Raw genomic sequence first — 21,363 nt, 5'->3', positions numbered from 1 at the left:
TGCGGGATGGCCTCAGGTCAGGTTGGGTCAATGTTATGACCTCGGGTCCGACACAGGTTGGGTGCATGGTGTTAGGGTCAGGGGTAGCAGTAGACAGCAGGTTACGCACGCGCACCGCATCGACCTTCACGGGCCATGACGGGAGTTATCCCATGAGATCTCGCTAACAGCATATTGGTTGATTCACATTTCACAGACTGTTTGCTTACCAAACATCATGTAACAAATCAACAGGACAGCTCATTACACGTTGATTTACGACTAGACTTAGTTCAAAATACACCAAATATACTAAAGAACGCCACTGTATTTTCTTAATGAATCCTTTGCTAGGCATCTCTGCAACATTTGGACCTCTGGTGACAACGCTCAACGTCGGCTGACAGCTTGCAACTGAGTGTTATAGTGTAAACTTGGGCTCAATTAGCTATGTTCGGTCTAAAATGAAGGATAAAACACAACAGCGAAGGGGGTGATGATTCTTCACCTTTACTCGCACGAGGAAACGTCCATGTCTAGGAGCGCTTTTGACTTTATCCACAGTTTTTCCTCCTTTTCGCTGGGCGTCCGAAACGTGTTCGAAACCGCTCAGCTACTCGCGTTCCAACGCGTTCGAAAAAGCCTAACCAGAGCCCACATTCGCCAGTCTAAGTCGCTCCGCCCCGCCCCCAGTCTAAGTCAGCCCCGCCCCCCAGAGCGCAGCCACGGCAGCCGAACTGACCACAGAACTGTCGTCGCCGTTGCTGAAGGGCGCCTGGGCGGTGGGGGCGCCGTCAGCAGGGGGCGGCGCCCGCTCGCCGCCGCCCTCAGCGCCCCCCCTCGAACGGCTCTGGTTTTGGGCGTTTTCGGTGGACGGGGTCGTCCGGGGGCGCCGGCTGGCGCGGCGTGATGCCGCCCATGGCGGGTCGTGACCCGGTCAGCCCTGCGGGCACACGGAGGTCAGCGGAGGAACACCGAGGTCAGCGGGGAACACCGAGGTCAGCGGGGCACGCGGAGACTGAGGGAAACATGGAGGTCCACGGGGGCACATGGAGGTCGCAGAGGGCTCCGCGGGCGACGAGCTGGGGGGGGGGGGGGGTATTGCAGTTTCTGGAAAGCTTTCTGTCTGGTGCGGGGTGGTGCGTGGGCTAGAACGAATGGGTAACTTGTGGCTTGCAGGTCAGGGAGTGGGGTGAAGGTCAAACTCCTGGGACTACAAATTGTGAATGAAAAGTGGGGACCATTTGCTATTTGTTGGTGAACTCGGATTAGACATGCGGTTAGCAGTAAACCGGCAACAGAGTATCGCTGGGCCCCATTCTCGGCACACAGTGCGCGCATTTGACAGTGGGCTTAGGATTGGGAAGTTGCGCGCATTCGTTGTCTTCAAGATAAGGGTCAACGCATCATCCTCGACCGCGAAGTGTCAGCTATGGATTGCGCCGAGGTGTACTCCGGAGCGTTTCAACCAGCAAGCAATGAAACAATCAAATATCAGAATTGGTACCACTCCGCGCTATTTAATTCAGAAGTTGGGCCCTGCCAGCTCCCAGTGAGTTTATATTAGCTCGGCGCCAGCTCCACCTGAACAGCGAACAAGACTGCAGGCTCGGGAAGGCCCTGCTTCCCTCGGGAATATCACATCTGCTGGTGGGTCCACCACGAGAAGACTTGTAAAGACTGCGTGTGACCGAGCGAAGGTCACCAGACGAAGGTCACCAGAAGTAAGCGACGTGACCTTTAACGGACTTTGTGTCAGTCTGGCAGCATGCGCTGCCAGATGTTGAACATTTTAGAAATGAGACATTCAAAGTCACATTCGTATCTTAACTCGTTCAGTTGAAACATTTTCGCAAGGAGCTGCCCAACCGACTAAAAGGTTGTGTCCTAGAGAAGATACTTGCCAGATAAGACGCCGCAGCATTTGGCTGGCCCATCTGTTGGCGTTGTATGCGTGCTGCATATATGTTGCATGCATGCGCGTGTGCTGGTCTGCTCGACGCCAAAATAACGAGCAACATTATGATACAGATAATCCATGAAATATTGCAACTGTGGAAAGCGGCATGCAGTGCAATTTTACCTGTTTTTGCACGCGATATGGATAGCTGTCGCTTACAGACTGCATTGGTAACCGTGGCTGAAGACCGTAGAGGTCCGTTGGTATAGCGGCACCGCGGAAATAGTCGTCTCGCAACGCTAAAATGTTACATTCATACCAATTTCAGTGAACGGTGGTTTGACCTTTGCTACACGTGTACCGGCCTACCTGCCACCCACGCCAGTGACAATGTCACTCTCAATTCGACACGAAATTGCAGTTTAAGACGCGTTTAACAGTGAACGGTTGGGTACCTCAACTCCATTTCAGGACTAAGCTTTCCCCAACGTTGAGCAACTGAGGCTACCAGAAATGTGTTCTTATTTTATCTCTCCTCCAAAAAAGCAAAACGTTGCAGCCAATTGGTTTTTCCAGGGACAGTGAATCCGAATGCCTGGAATGTTGGCACTTTTGGGATGCGTCTTCGGCTGTTAGGCTATAGACAGGAATGTTGGCATGGGGTAAGCACTATCAGGCGGTGCACGCCGCCCAATAGGCCCGTGCTAAGGCAGAAAATTTGCATGATGGTTGCAGCGTAAAGAAAAACTTTTCTAAAAAGAATGGTATCACTTGATAAGTGGAGCATTTCGAGGCTGCTACACAGTTTTTAGAATGAGCAAATACGGCATTCAACTTAAGTTTTTAATTTTCATTTACTATCCAAACAGCATAACTACACAGAGAAACGTTCTGAATTATCCCAGAATGACTCCTTCAGCAGGTCCCAAGGCTTGTAGGTTGGTACCCTTTGTAGGTACTCCCTGGTAGGTAGGTTGTGCCACCTCTGACATCCGACCTGCTCACCTCTGATCATCAGGCCCTCGGCGGTCGAGAAGAGCGAGTCCAGATCATTCTTCTCGACCTCGACCTCGCCCTTGTACATGAACTCGATGATGCTCCTGAGTTCGGTGAACTTGACATCTGCGAAAAAACGGGCCCGGGGTCAGGGAGCTCAGTGTTAAGAACAGTTGCAGGATGCGAAGAAATTTGATCCCCAATTTGGACCTTGCCCCACAAACCCAGTCAGCTAAAAAAAAACATCACATTGACCTGAAGGTAACCCAGTACGGTCAACAGATTTCCCATCTTAAGCACATCGTATCATTACATACGAGCTGATGCCAACACGAAATGCTACATGTAGCATGCATAAGAACATATAGTTTTTCAGTTCACATTTTGTTCTTTATCTATTCCAATATGTCTGAGTGTGAAAATATCTAAATCCTTTTCACACTGCCACCTGCTTTTCCCTTTCCTTTTCAGCACAACAAAATCCAAGAGTAATCCACAATTGCTCGAAGTGATCCGTCCCGCGAAAGACTCAGCTGCCCGCCTCGATAGCAGCTTTAAGGGTCCCTCACGGAGATTTGGAAACCCCCTGTTAACAAAGCTCGAAAGATTTATAACAAGCGGGTACACAAGCAGGGTTTTTGTCGCTGCGCTTGTTACAGCTGCACCAATCAACTCAATCAGGAGGCGTTGGCAGTGTTGGTGCTTTTTTCTGAAGTTGGGGGAGCTATCCCCTGGCCGTACCGACCCCGCGACAATGGCGTCCGTCCACTTTATAGTTCATGAGCGTAAATAGGCATGTTGTATTCGACGAGCGCTCTGTGCCAAAACGACTTAAGTAACAGAACGTCTTTAGTCTTAAGTAACTCTTCACTGGTGGCTCAACGTCCTGAAGGTATGAACAAGGCCGACAGAATAGTCAAAAATGCCCGGAGACACAAACGTAAGGTACAGGCTAGGCGCACGCATCCGCCACGCTCAGTGCCCGCTTTCGGTCTGACTTCATTTCAGTTCTACCGCCGGGGGGGGGGGGGGGGCTGAGTTTCGGGCCCGCTTAAACAGGGCGAGGGCCAAAGGCTCACGTTAGTCCCAGTCGATGTCGTGAGGCAAATCACGGCTCAACGTTTCAATACGCATTTAACGTAGCACGTGTAAAAGCGTTTCAGTTTACTTATTCAATAGATGCACGGTCGAAAGACGTTTAGTTTCCCTGGCTCACCAGCTTGCCGAGTACAATCCGCACTGTATTTTCGATTAATGCAGCTCACCCTTTACGGCTGCGAGTGCATTAAGTGTTGAGCTGCCCGATACACAACCAATCACCTGCCAGGCCAGGCTCATGAGACTCGGAGGATGCGCTCGAGCTCAGGGCACGCGCAAAACTCAACAAATCAAAAAGTCAATACTTGAGCTCAGGACACGCGTAAAACTCAACAAATCAAAAAGTCAATACTTAAGCTCAGGACACGCGCAAAACTCAACAGATAAATACGCCAATACAAACGCTGCAGATATAGAGGAGAGTCGCGCGTTCATTCTTGCCATCCAACGCCATAGGCTCAACGCTGATAAGCTGAAATGTCGGAGAGCAGCAGCGTTCCCAGCTAGCAGCGGCTGAGTTCGGCTGGTGGCTCCGGTATCGGGTCCACGACACAGCGGGCAGGCGCCGCCGACACTATCGGCGCGTGACACACGTCCTCCACGCGGCCGCCGGCCGCTGGGCAAACAGTGACTCAGGCTCGGTACTTACCCTTCAGTATCACAATAGGGTGGGTCTCTGTGTGGTCTTGAAAGAGTGTTTCAAAGTAGGCGAGGAGCAGCAGCACGCACAAGCTTGTGCGCCTTCAGACTCTGACCCTCGCACGAGAGGGTCACGTCCACCAGAGATTCTGGAAAGCACGAAGAGGTCAGCTTTGAGCTTGGGCCCTCGTTGGAGAGGCTGATGTTCATAGGTACAATCTTTTTAAGGGTTGTGGCTACCCAAACACACGCATATCTTAAAATCCTTGAGCACGCTCTTTGGCCCGGTGGCCCGAATTTTTAAATTGTCGATCCACTCACTCCATTACTGTGTAGCTTGGTGGGGTCCCGGCCGTGCAAACCTATGGTCTCTGCTTGATTTTCGTGTGCTGGATGGTGACGGGAGAAGGAGGCTGCATCGGTACATCTTTGATTCTGCAGACTTTATCTGCATTCGCTCACCGCCAAGCCGCAGAAGAAAAACAAATGAGAAGCGACTGTACCGAACATATTTTAGCTCATGGCGCTCATTCCTCACATTCTATGTTTTGGGTGCGCAAATCATGCTATTCGGGTCAATTCCAGCGTCGTGGGTGCCACAGCATTCTTAAAGAGATGGGAAACCACACCATTGGTCAACTGTGGTCACGTGGCCGCGTTGGTCGCGTAGACCAGAAAACGCCCGAATCAGGAAGAGGTTCATTTCCACTTTGATCTTCGCGGGAGAGTGGTTAGGTCCACCTGAGACCCTGCGGGGCATGCGAGAGGTTCGCTTGCGTGCCCTCAGACCCACCCTCTGCAAGAAAGGGTCTCTCTTGCCAGGCAAATGCTTGTGCCACCTCAGACTTACGTGAGGACGTCACGCGCCCCGGGCAGGGCGGGGGGCCTCTCCCCTTAGGCCTGTATTCTTTTCTATTTTTTAACCATAGGTAGCTCTGGACAGAACGGTAATCTACGTGATACGTTCTCACTGAGGTCTCCCCTCCCTATGTGAGGAAATCCTGACGGTGCCCCTGTATCGCGCGTACCAGCAATTCCGCATCTTCTGAGGAGAGGTAAGCTTGGGTGTCCTCAGAATCCGAGCCTCAAGCGGTAAGCACACTAGACTAGATACTCTGCGCATATTAGGTACTACATACTAGATAGATTCTTACTAGATTCCTACTAGACTCCCACTAGATATTCTGCGGGGTCACGATGGAGCCACGCGCTGCAACTCTAGGCTTTGATCCACGAAAAGGGGTTCAAGTCGGCCGGCCCTCGGAAGTTCTGCGAGATGAGATAAGGTGAGAATTGGTGAGCATGTGCTCCCTCACGCTCTGAAACTTCACCGCCCCGTTACATTCCACCCAAGCCCTTCTCGGCCGGTGCAGTCTGTGCTGAGCGTGCTCGCCATGGTGTAGCTTCCAGCTGCAGCTTATGACACAACTTTCAGAGCGCGTCTTGCGTAAGCAGTTATTGATGTCAAGTACTTCTGCAGCTGCCGTCATGTCACTACGATTAGACTGTCGCTTTCCAAGCCGAAAGGCCCGCAACGCGCGGCTGGAAAAAAAATCAAGGGATTTTAAAGGGCTGCATGGACAATGCTGCGCTCCCTGCAGTTTTTCGGGACCAAATATTCACAAAACTAATATTCGGTCGATTCTAAAATGCATCGTAGATTTGTGCTGGAAATACAAAACCACATTGAGAAGTTTAGAAGGATATAAACCAGAAAGTGCAACCACGACGCAGTGATAGCAACTCAACTTTAATACATGAACCGCAGCTCAGCAGCAGCCAAACAGTAGTCGCCATGTTCATTGCGTCCTACCCTCATATGTTCCCAATAGCAGGCACGCTCTGCACAACTAACTTGAAAGAATAGTGACACGCAGGCATTTGGAAGCAGTAGTGTAGACCAAAGGGCCTGTGGTAAAAAATAGTGAAGCGACCGAACCAGTATGTGCATTCTTATGAAATAAACTGAGATTAAGACTCAGTTCCACATGCAGCGGTACAGGTTGGCTCCTAATTGCCCAGCATGCAGCAGGTTTCCTGGGAAATGTTTGCAAATTTAAAATATTTTCCAGGACACCTGCCCCAAACCAGCCCATGTTTTGGAATCGGCCAAAACACGAAGAAGAGGGTGACAACACGCTTACTCCTGACATTCGTACGCCTGTGACAATATCATACTCCTGTTCTTGGCATGGTGTGCTCTGGTCATGCTCTTGTAAGTATGGCTTATTTATAATTCGAAGATACGGCATTTATTACCCATCAGCTTCCACCACACATGATCATATCATCCAAAATGAAGCTTGCGACTCTGAGCCGTCTATTTCAAGGAGCATTGCGCTGCGGGCGGAACGGGCCTTGTAAATCAGTCTGAGGGTGAAACGGCTTTTTGAAAAGTTAAAAGGCGACCACTCTATGACGCACTCCCAGCGGAGTGCTCGAACTGAGAGTATAAATCACATGGCCGCTAGCGTCGTTTTCCTGGAAATATTTGATCGCTCCGTTAACGTTCTTGGATTCTGAGGCCTACTTGTGTAACGTCCTTGCAATGGCTTCATGTCAAACTGAAACAATCAAGGGGCACAGGAGAGTGACGGGAGCTCCCGATTCGACAATAACAATTGTCTGCTTCACACGCAGCATTCGTTGCAGCATGCTGACGATCCTAAAATGGTTCCAGAAAGACGTACAATAAGTACCGCACTGAACGCTATAGAGCACGGTGCCCTGTAACGCGGGTAATAGAGGGGCAGCTGCACAAGGGAGTCAAAGTAGCCGACCGCGTGGAACATCTACAAAGTACACAGGCATCTATACAGTACACAGACATCTACACAGTACACAGACACTTTTGCTGTCGAACAAGCTAACCATGACCAGCGCAAACACCTAGAAACTGGCGTTACCCACCACGAAGCATCCACAAGCGATGGCGCTGGTCGTGGCCACCAGCCACAGTTGAAAAAACCACAGCCATAGTTCAGCCTCAGCCATCAGCCTCTGGCTGCCGAACATACAACGGAGCGCGCCACCGGGCTTTCAGTCCTCCCGTCTTGGCAGCGAAACAGAGAGGACCGAGCACGCTCTGCGTGCACGCGTGTCTGCGCGTGCCCTGTGTCTCAGCGCGCACACGTGCCTCCGGGGCTGGCGGGCACCGCGGTAGGCGGCAGGACGGCGGGGCGGAGTTGCTGTGGGCCGACATCAGACTGCGGTAAAGGCCAGCAGACTCCCCTCTCAGACTCCTCGGGGATCAGAGACGCCGGCGGAGTCGGAGTGGGGGGGGGGGGGGGGGACTTCAACAGGTCAGCCAGTCCCCTCGGGGAAAGTTTGCATTGCGAAAGTTCGTTACTCGGCGTTCTCATGTCACCCTGGGTTGGTCTGCAGGCTGGCTTGACATTCTACAGGCAGATCCTGGCCGCTCTGCCGTCGGGAGGGCTGGGGGCATGGACAAAATTTGGCCATGAAAGGTCAAAACTCAAAAGGCTTCACAGAAAACCCAGTTTAGCGTGCCACAGGAGCGCACAATTTCTTGCATGGTGTAAACCAACACCATATGTTGTCGATCTCATTACTCCTGCGCGTCTATTTCGAGCATTAAGACTGAGGATTTCTTAAAGTGGCAAGACGATGGGCGTGGCCTGATTCAAACCTTCCATCACCTGACTCAGACCTTCTTCTCTCTGCCTGACTCGGACCTTCTTCTCTCTGCCTGACTCGGACCTTGAGAGCAGTGCGAAGCGTCTCGTGCAATCTCGGCTGATTTTCCTTCCCTTACTCTAGCCCTCTGGACAGCCCTTAGTTCTGAGTGTAGCATTTCAACCTTTAACAGCAACCAGCTAGAAGCTGATTGGTCAACAACGAAAACCAAAGTGGTTTTGGTTTCAGAAGTTGATTCGGCCACGTCGACTCGATCGGCCCCATCTTCCGTGAGACGTCGGCCATGGTCTGAAAGTGGTGTTGAAGTGACTGAGAATCCCAGAGTCCTCACCTGATCGCAGTAGATTTTTAAACACGTCCACCAGATGGTGAGTGTGGTTGTTCCACTTGAGGCTGAACTGCTCCGTGCCCATCATCTGCAACAAGAGAAGTCAGAGGTCAGGTCGCGGGTCAGAGCAGATGGGGAAATAAGGGAGCAGATGGTGTAATGTTACTACAACTTTTGGAACCTTTGGGAAGCGCGTGAATCACATGGCTTCATGTTGGTATATGATCAAAAGCTTGAAATAAACCTACAATGGCGCAAACAGCCCATCTTGCAAGGCGTATATACAATTTACGGTCAGACTAAGCGTAGGGGAACGGAAGTCTGTGGACGGTGCATAAGTTCATGAGCTGAGGAATTTGTCAGTTGAAAATCAAACTGCTCGCTCTATAAATCTTGAGAAAACTGAGACACAAGGGAACGCCGAACAAACTTTATGGGCAGCGTTCGGCGCGCCATGCTTTTGTTCGATTATTTATTTATGGTAACCTGAATGCCGCCTTGAATGGACCACTCGCCGAATGCCCCATTTCTTAGACAGCATCCTGGCCATGTTGCATGCCCTAATGTCTCTGCATGACATGCATTCCGAGAGCCTCGACGAGCCCGATCCACGAGGGACAGACCAGACAGCCACGCAGGAAAGACCCGATCGGCTGACCACGCTCGGTCGTCCCGCGCAAGGAGCTCTAGAATCTCTTCCTCGTGGTGCTTTTGCGCCGTTCACTACAGTGAACGCAGCTCTCGGGTGCGTTCTGTCGTACGCCGGCACGTAGTAACACCATTTTCAATATACATTCAGGGTCGTCGACTTTTTTGCATCCCTGCACCGTTCGTGCAGACCCACGGCCGCCGCGACACCGGCGTGCGTGGGTCGCTGCTGGTGGTGGTCTTAGCGAGGCTAGCCATCGGGTCGAAGTCATCGCCGTCATACACTTGCAAATTATGACCCGTTCATAACTGAATTTTGTGATGCTGGCCAACGCGCAAGCTTCAATGCCTTGACTGCACCTGCAATTGCGCAGGCTCCCTGCTGTCCTGCAAAAGCCTCAACCTCAACGCCAGCGTGTGACGAATCATTTCTCAGTTTGCACTCGGGTGATCGAACACACCATAAGGCTCCAGCAGAATGGCGACAACGGGGCAAAACTCGCCCGCAGCAGGCCGGCAACGGGATTGGCCATTTTGAATAGTGCGTAAACAACCCTTTAGTGCCTGCGCCCCCTCCCTCGCGTAATACCGCGCCCCATTTGCGCGCGGCGCACTCCAGTCTCCTCCCACTGTGACGTCACAGCCCTAAGGACGGCCCACGCAGGGGCCGCGAAGGCGCACCCTCTGTCAGAGACTGGACGAAAGCAGGTGGCTCTGGGTCGTCCATGACAGAGGCTGTCCTGCGGTCTGCTATTACCGAAGACCGTTACTAATTTAGGGGCGGTGACTTTCGCAACCTGCTGACTTCAAACCTTGCGCCGATCGGTCGTAATATCCGCAGATCCACGGCTGTACTGCACCTGGACATGACCCAATGGATCGGTTTGTTGTTGGGGTGTCGCTGGATATGCCTGAATGGGAAAAGCCCAAGCACTAAGAACAGAAAGGCATCATTGAAGTCTGGCGGTTCGTTCTCTGACCGAACCTTCGCTGGACAGATCCTACAAATGCTACACGTTCCATAGTGTCGTGCCTTGTACGAAAGTGTCTACGCTAAAGGACACTAGAAAAATACTACAAAAATTAAACAAACATTCGAAACTATTAACAATGAAGAGAACAAATAGAGCTCAGATAGACCAAGCCGGACGTAGAAGACAGAACGAGTCGGTGAGAGGGATTACAACGATACTCATCAATGAAAGGCAGGCAAGGAGGAGGGCAAATCACATTCCCGATTAGTAAGTCCGAACGCAGAGCGCTTAAGGGGAATGGTCCACATTTGCAGATAATGGGGCAAGCGTCCTAAATCTTGAAATAAGCTGACTTGTGATTTACTGGTTCGCAAGAACGTGCAAAAGACTGCTCCAGACAACACAATCTCACTACTTAATTGATATCTCCTCATTGCGTCATCGCTTGTCTCCATCATGGATCGCCTTTATGTCACCAGAATCGCTGCCAGACAGACCATATCATAATAACTCTTGCTGAAGGCGGGTTGATTCACTTGTAGAACTTGAACACGCCGAGAGTTGGGGGGGGGGGGGGGGGCTTTGTGGGTGCGTGTTTGCTGAGCCCGTATATCGTTGTTTGACCCTTTAGTGTTTTTTATGTTCTAAAACCGTATAGCGTGTTTTGACCCTTTCCCGTGGTGTTCTTGTATACCTGTACGTCATTTTACATTCTTCAGCTGAACTTACATGAGCGGTAAAGGCGCTTTTCCTAGATTATTCTAATTCCAGTCTCATTTCCGTCAAAACCAACACTTCTGCCTAGATGCCTGCATTATGTAGCATAAATTAGGATCCGTGTTCAAAACTTGCACTCAGTGCATTGAATGGATTTCAGGCCGACTGATATCCGTTCATGCCACAAATCGTGCTGACTTACGTCAGACACGAGTAATAATTTGAAGATCGTATCTTCCTGACTTTGAGCACTACATAGCCATGGTGGTCGTAGAACTCGTGTGACGTCTCTATGACGTCATGCATGTCTGGCTGACCTCCAGATAGACTATGTGAAATAGTCTGCGCATGTCCGCATGCGTCAAGCTCGGAAACTAAAGGGTTTGAAGCTTTAAGAAGGGTGTGGCTGCAAATTACACTGCATGTTCGTTGAATGTCTACCTCATTTAAAAACCCTATACAGATGTGGGATGATCTTCACACATAATATCATAAATCACATACGAAACTGCACGTGGTAAACCTAGGTGCGCACAGAAATGGTGTATGCTGAATTGCCCTGCAGGAAAGCTGGAAGGCCGGAAAGCTGGAAAATTGCAGAGCTCCATGAGGGCTGGAAAGTCGGTGGCAGGAAACCTCTGCTTTCGGCGTGGCCCAAGTTGGTGTTATCGGAACAAAAGGTGATGGCAGTGGTCGATCTATTAAAACAAACTTCATGTTGAGTCTGCGGATGTAATTGCCCGTAAATTCGAAAGGGCAGGCGTCCTCTCAAAAATTTCCACATCTTAAGACCGGGCACGAGGCTCAGAATGCAAAAAAATATTTAGTTAGACCAAAAGTTCCTTTGCGCATGCTGCTCAATTAAGAGGACCTCCATAATATTCCGCCTCTAAATTACCTCTTAATAGCATGGCTTGTAGTCAGAGCGCTAAACACAAACAGCGGCATCAGATCCGAGCCTGATTTCTTCTTTGTTGCTGGCGGCATGATCGAGGCTCAGGTTTGCGAACATGTCTTCGGCGGGTGGAACGACCACGTAGGCTACCAGCAGGCGTCACCTGCACGCAGGCCAAAAGTGGCGAAAAGACAACGATTCCGCTGAATCCGGTCCAGGGCGCACCCAGTACAGATGGCCGGGAGCCGACACCGACGCACCACAACCATCAACCATCAACCACATCAACCATTGCCATCAACTATTGGCAACTCAGGCCTTTACGTGGCGGCAACCCATCACCGTTTTTTTACCCCTTGCTCTGATCCTGGGCGCGCCCCTGCCGCCGCGCGTGCTCGCCAGTGGCGGATATGGGCCGGCGACGGAGGTCGCCCCTCACGCGGGGGAATTTTTGGCGCGCTTGCGACAAACAATGCAAGGAAAACGCCGCGCCATCGGTGCAGTGACCCGGTCAACGCTGCCGAACGCAGGAACCGGTGTCCGATGATGTGCCCTTACACTGCTTGGCGACAGGTTAGGTGGCCAGGCCAGCGTCAGAACTGGGGATGGAAGCCATAAAGCGCTGGGCGTCCGGGGGGGTTGAGAACGTGGCTTTACGAAGGATACAAATTTACTTACCGTTTCGGTGTTAAAGTGGCGCTTAGGACGACACGGAGGGACAGACAGACGCAACTGGAGGGGAGAGGGGACGCTCTTACGCCCGTATACCTACATCACAGGTTAGCTCCAAAGAAGACCTCTCCGGTTCTTTGTTATGAGTGATTGTTAAGCTTCGTTCCCCTCCCCGCTTAAGGAAGTCTTGGCTGCGCCCCTGGATAAAAATATTGGAGAGAACTCTCGAGAGGAGCACAATACTCCACCCATATGAGAGCGACCAATGCAGGAGCGAAGGTAGCAGATTCTCACACCTGTTACCACGTTGCTCAGTCAAGTGAGCAGAAATATCTCACTCACCACCTACAGGTCAGAATGGGTGGGCGCCTGAGCGTCGACAAAACGTCAAAGCGGAGAAAAATTTATACTGATCTGTGTCAGTGATTCCCGTCTCTGCAATCAAAACATTCCGTGAGATTACCGGGACTTTAGCTTTGATAGCCACTGATCCCAAGAAACAGAGTCACATTTCTCATACCGAATCTTTCAGTTCTAGAGGCAGGAATCACTGCCACGGGTCAACGTAAATACTTTCCTCGGCGAAGGCGCTCTTTAAACAGTTCTGTCAACACAATAGAAGTACCGCAGCAGATGTCGTGCGCAGGGATACATCCTGCATCCGACTGGATCGGAAAACAACAGCGGTGTTGCATGGAATGTTCCCACGTATGTGTGCATTCCAAGGCTTCGTTTTTGTTTTTGTTCCGATGCAATTTTCAAGTATGCATGCGCTATGCTTTGAACCAGCATGTCTTCATGTGCAAGTCCATGATGTCTTCCACAGATGAAGTCGCGGGCGCCCACTGGTGCTTGTTCCAGCAGGATGCAATGTGTATAGTTCTTTTCTTAAACCGTGCTCGTCTGCGAGTAGCGACCACTGTAATGGCTTCGCCTTCAGCTGGAACTGTCATTGACACTGTCAACGTCATCGACTGAAATTGTCATCAGGGTTGTCCAGTGGCTTTGAGGTTAGCTCTCCAGTTGAGCAGTTCCAGTTTGACGATTTTTTCCTCGGTTTTTTGTTTTGACAAAAAAAAAATACTGAAGGATTTCCTTCACCGCAGCACCGTCGACCACCTCATGCTTGTCCGACCGCCTCACTTCTTGGCCCCTTTCCATCTGACCATCTTGGACGAGTCACACCAAGGTTATTTCTGGGGCGTGAGACCACATGTCTGACACACCTATTGTTGGGCGATGCTCTACTGGGCGGGGTGGGGAGGGGTAGAGGACGGCATCAAACCACGGGGCGGTGTCGGGACGAGGGTGGATTTTGATTGTGCTGTAGATTTAGCAAGAAAATTACCTTGGGGATTTTTTTTAGCTTTTGAAACTTTTCCAAAACTTTAAACTATGTCTAACTATAGCGCGCATCATACATGCTGAACGAAAATGCTACGGCAAGTAGTACACACCTACCGATCAAAGCTTTGGGTCCTCCTCTCCCACGCACGGTATATTTTGGTGAGGTGCGTAGGTATATGGATACAGCTAAAGCCAATATAGCTAAAACGTAAGTGGAACTTTTCCATATCACAGCATGGATACATTTGCGTGTCTTTGTAAAGTTTGCATGCAGGTAAAAACAAGACACAGACAATTATATGAAAAGGAAATGCGACACAAATTAATAAAGACGTGATGAAGGACACATTGCGCACGCAAATTAATGTGATGGAAACTAGCGTGAGTGAAAAAAAATATTGCCCACCTAAAAGGGTGTGATATAATTAACTGCGAGAGCAAGTTTTTTGACCGCGCCAATGTCATGGACTCCAAAGATTCTTCCCCATCAAGTTTTACTGCCTTGAAATTTTGCGGCGCGAAGAAATTACGGTACGAAGAGATAAGAGGTGTAGGTTTTATGCATAAAAAACAAATAAGACACCAAGAAAACGGGCCCCCAACTTTGTTAGAACACTTAGGGTGAAAACAAGCCGCCAGTGGTAAAGATCCTGCGTACCGGGAATTCCGCGCGCCGCTATAAACACGTGCACAAGCAACCAGCATTGAACAGCACAGCTAAGCATTGCATGTTAAGTGCTCCACCATCAGCAATAAACAAGTACCCCCTACCCCAAGGTTACCAGCAGCATTGGAACGAAAAGGGGCAAGGGAGGATCCCACTTCGCAGCGTCTGGCGTTGATTCTTGGCCCACCGCCAAATGCAACGCTGTGAGGCGCTGGGGAAAATGAGCAAAGCCTTCGCTTGTACCGGCGACCCAGAGGTTCTTTAAACGGGGTCATCTCTGTAGTCACCGGCAGACCAGGAGGGCACAGGCGCAAGGCCGAACAGAGATATTATAAGGGTATAGAGAGTGACTATCTAACAGGCACGACTTGCGGAGTTCCCATAATGTACATACCCACAGTTTTTGTATTCAAGGTTAGTGGCCAGCTTACATGTTCACAGCGCAAACCTATTCGTCTGTGAGTCCGAGGCCAACATGAGCATTTCAAATTGCGAGGAATGGTCCTTGCATCCGAATTTCTGGGCAGGTGAAGTGCATTGACGGAACGGCAATATTTGCGTTCAGAGAGTGCGTCGTAACTTGTTCGCGATGCAGTTGTGTCACATATGTGTGTAACAACACAGCCTTGGCTCATTGCCCACCGTAATTTTGATTTGTTCCTGGGAATGTCCTATATCGTGTATTCGTCGAGCCATCACATATTTCAGGCCGTCAGCTTATCGCACGAAACAACATCCGTCGAAAACAACTAATCCACGGGCGGAGAATGCCGGGACAGGTTCATGGGACAAACATATCGGAACGAGTGCCCTCCCAACGGTAAAATGTTGGCATTAGGATAATTTCGAAGAAAGTTTGTGTGACCGTCGCTACGTCTACCATACCGCAATCTCCACGCAAGAAGAAATCATTTAAATGAAGATCGACCGGTGTCCGCGGTTTGAAGCAGAATCATTCTACAAACGACGGGGATCCGTGAGCTTTGTCTTGACCGTTTCATGGCAACGGTGGGCGATAAGCCAAATTTTAAAGTCGCGGACTAAGTACACAGTAGTATCATGACATCCAGGAAAGCTCGTCCATGATTATGCACGCAGACTAAAATGCTGGGCCAGTCCCATTCGCCGCCAAGATGAGCTCCGGTGCGAGTCACGCAGTCGCGGCAATTATGAACCGCTAATCCGGTTGGTTTCCTTCATTGAATTGTCAATCCATTTTCCAAATTGGTCCCGCTATTCCACGACTTGCAATGTTTTGTGCGGAAAGTACCTGTCCCTGACACCGCAGACAGTTTTAAATTTTGAACAAACAAGCCACTGAAACATTAAACAGGTAAAACGAGCTCATGCGGTCTGCCACCAAGACAATGCACTGAGTAGTGTATGGCATATCCGGCTAGTCATCTTTTGGAACATTCATGCAAGGTTCGTCGCATGATTCAACCTGGTTGGCAACTTGCCAGAAAATGCATGCACACACATGTACCGTAGGTACCTGAGACTAATAAGGGTTAAGGAAGCACGCGCTGCGTTTATTTGGCTTGGTTCCCAGGGAGTACAGAAATGCGGATTTTCGGGGTACCGAGTATTACTACTCCTCTATACAATTTTTTGTTTCCTAAATCATAATCATTTTGATCTCTTTGGTTCTTTGAGCATTTCTCACAGGTGGGATGTGAGGCAGCTCCAGCGTCTCGTCACGCCTTCTGTCAAAGGGCACCTTTCCTTGATAGCTACCATTGAAGATATTCGTTTTTTTTTGTCGCTTCGTTGGCGTCACCGTCGCGTCACCGATTGGCGACGTAAACTGCTAAGAATTGCTCTAAATCCTGACACTTCGAGTGACAGTACTGTACACTTGAAGTCAACTATGGTCAATTATTGCACGCAAAATCATGGCCAAAGCCTCTGATCGTTCCTTTCTGTCCGCTACAGAACATTTTTGAAACGCCAGGGAGGCGGAAACGCTAGGTTGAAGTTCACCGAACATAATCGCATTCTTCATATTGCTGCTCTGTGAAGACTCCTTCACAGCCAAGCCTTCAAACGCTACGATTATCGAGGTCAAGCCAGGTCAACCAAACCATCTGCTAATCATCCACGTTCAGAGCCGGCCCTCGCCATTTTCATGACGCAACATCGAACTTTGTTGAAAATGATGTCTCATGCAACACAAAGGGCACGCGTGTCACGTATCAGGCACTGGGGGTGCGCTCGTGCGTGACCCTAGCATGCCCGGCCATTCCAGGTCGATTTAATGCTGATCTTGGCGCACATCATGCGTTTGTTGTTATCCAAGCACGGCCTCCGTCGTTACCATCTGGGAGCCTCCCTGTGTTACACACGTCGACAGCACCAGACAGCAGGCAGCGGTCGGCCAGTAAAACGAACGTGACGAGGACCTCTCGACCGTAATGCAACTGAGTGACAATTGGCCACCATCTGGCGCCACCAATCCGACGGCGCCGATGTGTTGTCTTTCGAGCTGTCGGCGATGGTGAGATGACGGTCTGGAGAGGCAATAAAGCAACGATTCTGACAAGACAAGGGGTCCTTCGGACGGTTGACAAGGCACAGAGGGGAAGGGGGGCGGGGGGGGTTCGTGGTCCTTCGACCATGCAACGCTGTTTAGGTGCACCGTTTTCGAATTTGGTACACGGCGCACCTGCTCCGCGGTGTACGATGCTACTCTCTATGTAGAAGCATAGTACTATTCACTAAAAAAGGTTCGGGAAGATTTTCCACCAAGGTCAAAGTGAAGCTGAGAGGCTGCACCCGCCCCCCCCCCCCAACAAAATGAGAAACTAACACTCTGCCCCCCTCACTCTGCACGTAGGTCGTTCACGTGAATCACGAGACTCATGACTCAGCAGCAGCTGGAAGCGTTCATTTGAAGGACTCACACAAAGCAATTTGTCATCCTGCGTGGCAGCTATTCCGTGGACCTATCAAAACCCACACGCTGTTGTGGGTGGTGTACACGGAAATATCCGGTGGAGACAGTGGTTTACGTACGATTTTGCAATGGGGTGAACATAATCCACAATTATCATGAGCAAAAAAATACGTTTGCTCGCCGCATGTCTTCTGCATACGCATTGTTTTTAGTGTCTACGTCGATTTTTAAAGCGTCGGAAACTAATCCACGCGCAAATAAATGCGTGTAAAAATTGGATGCGGCCACATCCCCTGCCCCCCGCGGAGTCCTGCATGCGCGGCTGGGTGGGGCGCTTCCAACTCGCCCCCCTCGGTCACGTACGGCTTGCCGTATCCCTGTGCCGTAGAGGCCCCGATCTCTGGGCGAGAGTGAGGCCCGAGGCCCCCATCTCTGGACGAGAGTGAGGCCCGAGGCCTCCAATTCTGGGGGAGAGTGAGACCCGAAGCCTCCATTCTGAGGGAGAGTGAGACCCGAGGCCGTCCAATTCTGGGGGAGAGTGAGACCCGAAGCCTCCATTTCTGAGGGGGCGAGGCCCTAGGTCCCGATTTCTAGGGGGAAGCGAACGCGACTTTTGAGGGGGGGGGGGGGCACAAGGCCCAAAGACCCCGATTTTTGTCAGCCGGGCCGTGTCGCCACCCCAGTCGGTAAGCAGGCGTAGCAGGCACGGCTTAAGTACGCGCGCGTCCGCGCTCAGCCAGAACCAAGACGGTACAGGCGACGCCAGCTCACTTTTGTCTGCCAGCTGTTCGATAAAACAAATTATAGCAAGGCACTCCCTAAAACGCAAAAAGCACATGCGTGCGTGCGTGCGTGCGTGCGTGCGTGCGTGCGTGCGTGTGTGTGTGTGTGCGTGCGTGCGTGCATGCGTGTGTGCGTGCGTGCGTGCGTGCGTGCGTGCGTGCGTGCGTGCGTGCGTGCGTGCGTGCGTGTGTGTGTGTGCGTGTGTGTGCACGCGCGCATGTGTTGCGTCGCCATATCTGCGTTTGAGCGCGTCATAGTGTTTAGATTACGCGGTGCCCGCGACCCGCCCAGTTTTTGCCACGATGTTGGGTCGAAAAAAGCTACGCCAATGTGTGACAGGTGTTAACAGCAGTGCAAACAAACCGAGCACACCCATGCAAAAACGAGCAGCGAAAAGCACGTGAACTCGCATGCCACCTCTAGATCATATGAACGCATTTAAGTAAAGGGAAGCTGCCACACACTGCGAAGTGCTGAACACCCCACGCGGTGATCCACTGATCCTGAAAATCCACACTTCACACGTGACAGTCGCCGCACACGAGCGCAGGAAACACGAGCCAATAAGAGAAAAGCTTTAGTTTCTCAGTGAGCCCGCGAGTTGGTGACATTGGCTTCAATGCTTCGACCTCCTCAGCGGAACCTTCATTCAAAGCAAAAGACGGCTCAAAGATAGCCTCGGCTCGGGCTATCGCGAACGTGGTCTAGCTTTGGTTCCAGTCACATGGCGAACGTGGTCCAGTCCAGTCACAGCTTTGGTCCAGTCACACGGCGAACGTGGTCCAGTCCAGTCAAAGCTTTAGTCCAGTCACTTGGCGAACGTCGTCCAGTCCAGTCACAGCTTTGGTCAGTCACAATGGCGCTGGGGCTGAGACGAATCGGTGTCCATACACTCGGGCGTATGTGAAGAATGTAATATACAGACGACACGGCAGCAAACACGGATCGACAACGAGAACAGGGCAGCCAACGGGGAGAATGCGTGCGAAGAAACAATCAAGAGCTGTCAGCGAAAGGAAATTGAACGCTATTAAGTGTCCATGGTGAGTCTGGCTTGGTCTAAACGCTAAGTGGTGGCAGCGGGAATCGATAACCTGTCGCTGGACGAACGGGCGAGCAAAAAGAGCGGAAACACTAAGGACGCCTCGCCTGCGTTTAACATTACTGCAGCATTATATTCACCTCACATGCGGACTAAAGACACCTTTCCGAGCAAGTTCGCGAGGGTCAAACAGCTTTCGGGCGCCGAAGTCCAGAATGAATGGGAGCGCTCACAAACATGCTCGCTGCTCGATAACTCATGAGCACAGCAGCATTTGGATATTTTGACTTATCAATAAACGATAAGTTCCATCGCATGCACACATGCGCAGTTATAGTACTTTCCTGTCCCCCACAGTAATCAAGGGAAATTGAGACCCAGTTACTCGGGGTCAAAAGCATTGTAAATGCCGCTGCTCTCGCCCGCTTACGTCATTCATGCCATGGTGTCAACAGAACTGGTGGTCGCTTCATTCACAACATTCAGTACATGTGGCCAGTAAACAGGCATGAACATGCCGGGTTTAGACACTCCTGATTGACCTGAAATATGTCTCTGGCGGAGGCCCATCCCGAGGCGTCCTCCGACGAGCGCAAGCCAGCAGCTGAAATACAGGGTCCCTCGCCAAAACTCTCCCCAGCAGGTGCCCCTCAATTATGCCAAACCCCGCCTGCTGCGCGCTCGAGCGTCAAGTTCCTGCAATGATCCAGCGAATTTTGAGACCCCGTCGCCCCATCGTCCCGTCATCCCACCGTCCGTTCGTCCCATCGTCCCATCGAATCAAGACCGGATAGGCCGAGCTGCTCCACACGTGAGTACGATTTAGGTGGAAGACGGATAACGGTTTCCACAACTTTTTCGTACGCCGGCTGGACGGAATTGGCCTTGGACAAGCTAGGAGGCCTTGAATTGGATCTGCCCATGCCTGGCTGGGTAGCGATTGGATCGAACCCACATACATCCCCCGTTTCGCACCCCGCTGCAGGGCCAGGCCTCAGCCGGCGTCTGTCGCCTCTCCTGCCGCAGTCTCCCCCCGTAGCGGGCCCTTTCCACCCGCAGAGCTGCCCGCATCCGGGCCGCTAGCCGCGAGTCCGCGCGCGCGCGTGGCGGTTTTAGCGCTCGCCGCCCGGACAAAGGTGGCCCGCCCAAGGTTACGCCAACGCCAGGGCGGTTGGACGGCGGTTTGTGGCGTCTCTCCGGCGTTCAGGGCGCAGGTCAAGTTCAAGGTCCACAGCAGCATGGCAACAGCGCGCGACCTGACCGGCCGTTGCGACGGCGCGCTCACCTCATGGCACAGGCCTCGCAGGCGGCGCCTGGGGGACGGGCTCGCCGTGGCCGCTCCGCAGCAAAAACGCCCCGCCGCAGCCAGGTCACCGGGGATACTCGCGTCGCGCGCGCACTCGCCGCACTCGCGCTCGGCGCGGCACTCGGGCACTCGCGGCACTCTGGGGCGGCGCGCACACGAACCCCTTTCGGCCGCGACGGCCGGTTACGCAAAAATGGCTGCTCATGGGCTGCGGCCGGCCGGCGGCACCATGGGCGCCATGCCCGGGCCCTGGCGGCTGGCACGCGAGGGGGAGGGGCGACGGCAGCCAATCAGCGAGGCGCAGTGCCCGCCCGCGGGACCCCCGCCGGTACGCGCGCCGCGGGGGGAGGGGGATGGAGGTGCGGTCGCCGAATGATTGACGCGACGAACTTATTTTCTGCTTATTTTTAGCGTGACCTTGGCAGAACTCGCGACATGGCAGCTGCTCTCCAGCTCCACACATGGTTGTGTGACCCATCATCGTGACCTGTGCGTGACCTCGATGACCCGGTGGCCATCCGATCCCGCCGTAGGCCGGACGTCGCACCACCGAATGCGCCGCATTCGTCGCCGGCGCCGGCGCGAGCGGGCGGGCGCCCGGCAGGCCATGGGCGGCTGGGCGTTTTGCTCCCAGTGTACACCCTGTGCGTGCCGGCGGCCGGCGAGGCCGGCGCCGCCGCCGCCGGCCGGGCGCGTCTGCAACGCTTGCAACGTGTGCAACTGCGCCACAAACACGACAGTGCAGGCGCCGCGCATGCAGAAGGCCGGGCCGCGCTCCCCGCGAAGCCGCCGGCGGTCTAGACCGCGGACACCGCGCCG

General features: G+C 52.2%; 2 long non-coding RNA genes across 2 annotated transcripts; both read right to left on the bottom strand.

Moving 5' to 3' along the window:
* Positions 1-817: 817 nt before the first annotated feature.
* Positions 818-4,682, bottom strand: LOC119096322 (uncharacterized). The gene is made up of 3 exons (XR_005094053.1): positions 4,623-4,682; positions 2,885-3,001; positions 818-922 (listed from the first exon to the last, which is right to left on the bottom strand). It is a non-coding gene; the product is annotated as an uncharacterized LOC119096322 (long non-coding RNA).
* A 17-nt stretch (positions 4,683-4,699) lies between these two features.
* On the bottom strand, positions 4,700-20,552 carry LOC119096315 (uncharacterized). The gene is made up of 3 exons (XR_005094051.1): positions 20,524-20,552; positions 8,601-8,685; positions 4,700-4,761 (listed from the first exon to the last, which is right to left on the bottom strand). It is a non-coding gene; the product is annotated as an uncharacterized LOC119096315 (long non-coding RNA).
* Between the last annotated feature and the right edge of the window lie 811 nt (positions 20,553-21,363).

Source organism: Pollicipes pollicipes, unplaced genomic scaffold, assembly GCF_011947565.3.
Source record: "Pollicipes pollicipes isolate AB1234 unplaced genomic scaffold, Ppol_2.1 Scaffold_2003;HRSCAF=2346_pilon_pilon_pilon, whole genome shotgun sequence".
Taxonomy (NCBI): domain Eukaryota; kingdom Metazoa; phylum Arthropoda; class Thecostraca; order Pollicipedomorpha; family Pollicipedidae; genus Pollicipes; species Pollicipes pollicipes.
This window is presented reverse-complemented; position numbering and strand designations above follow the sequence as displayed.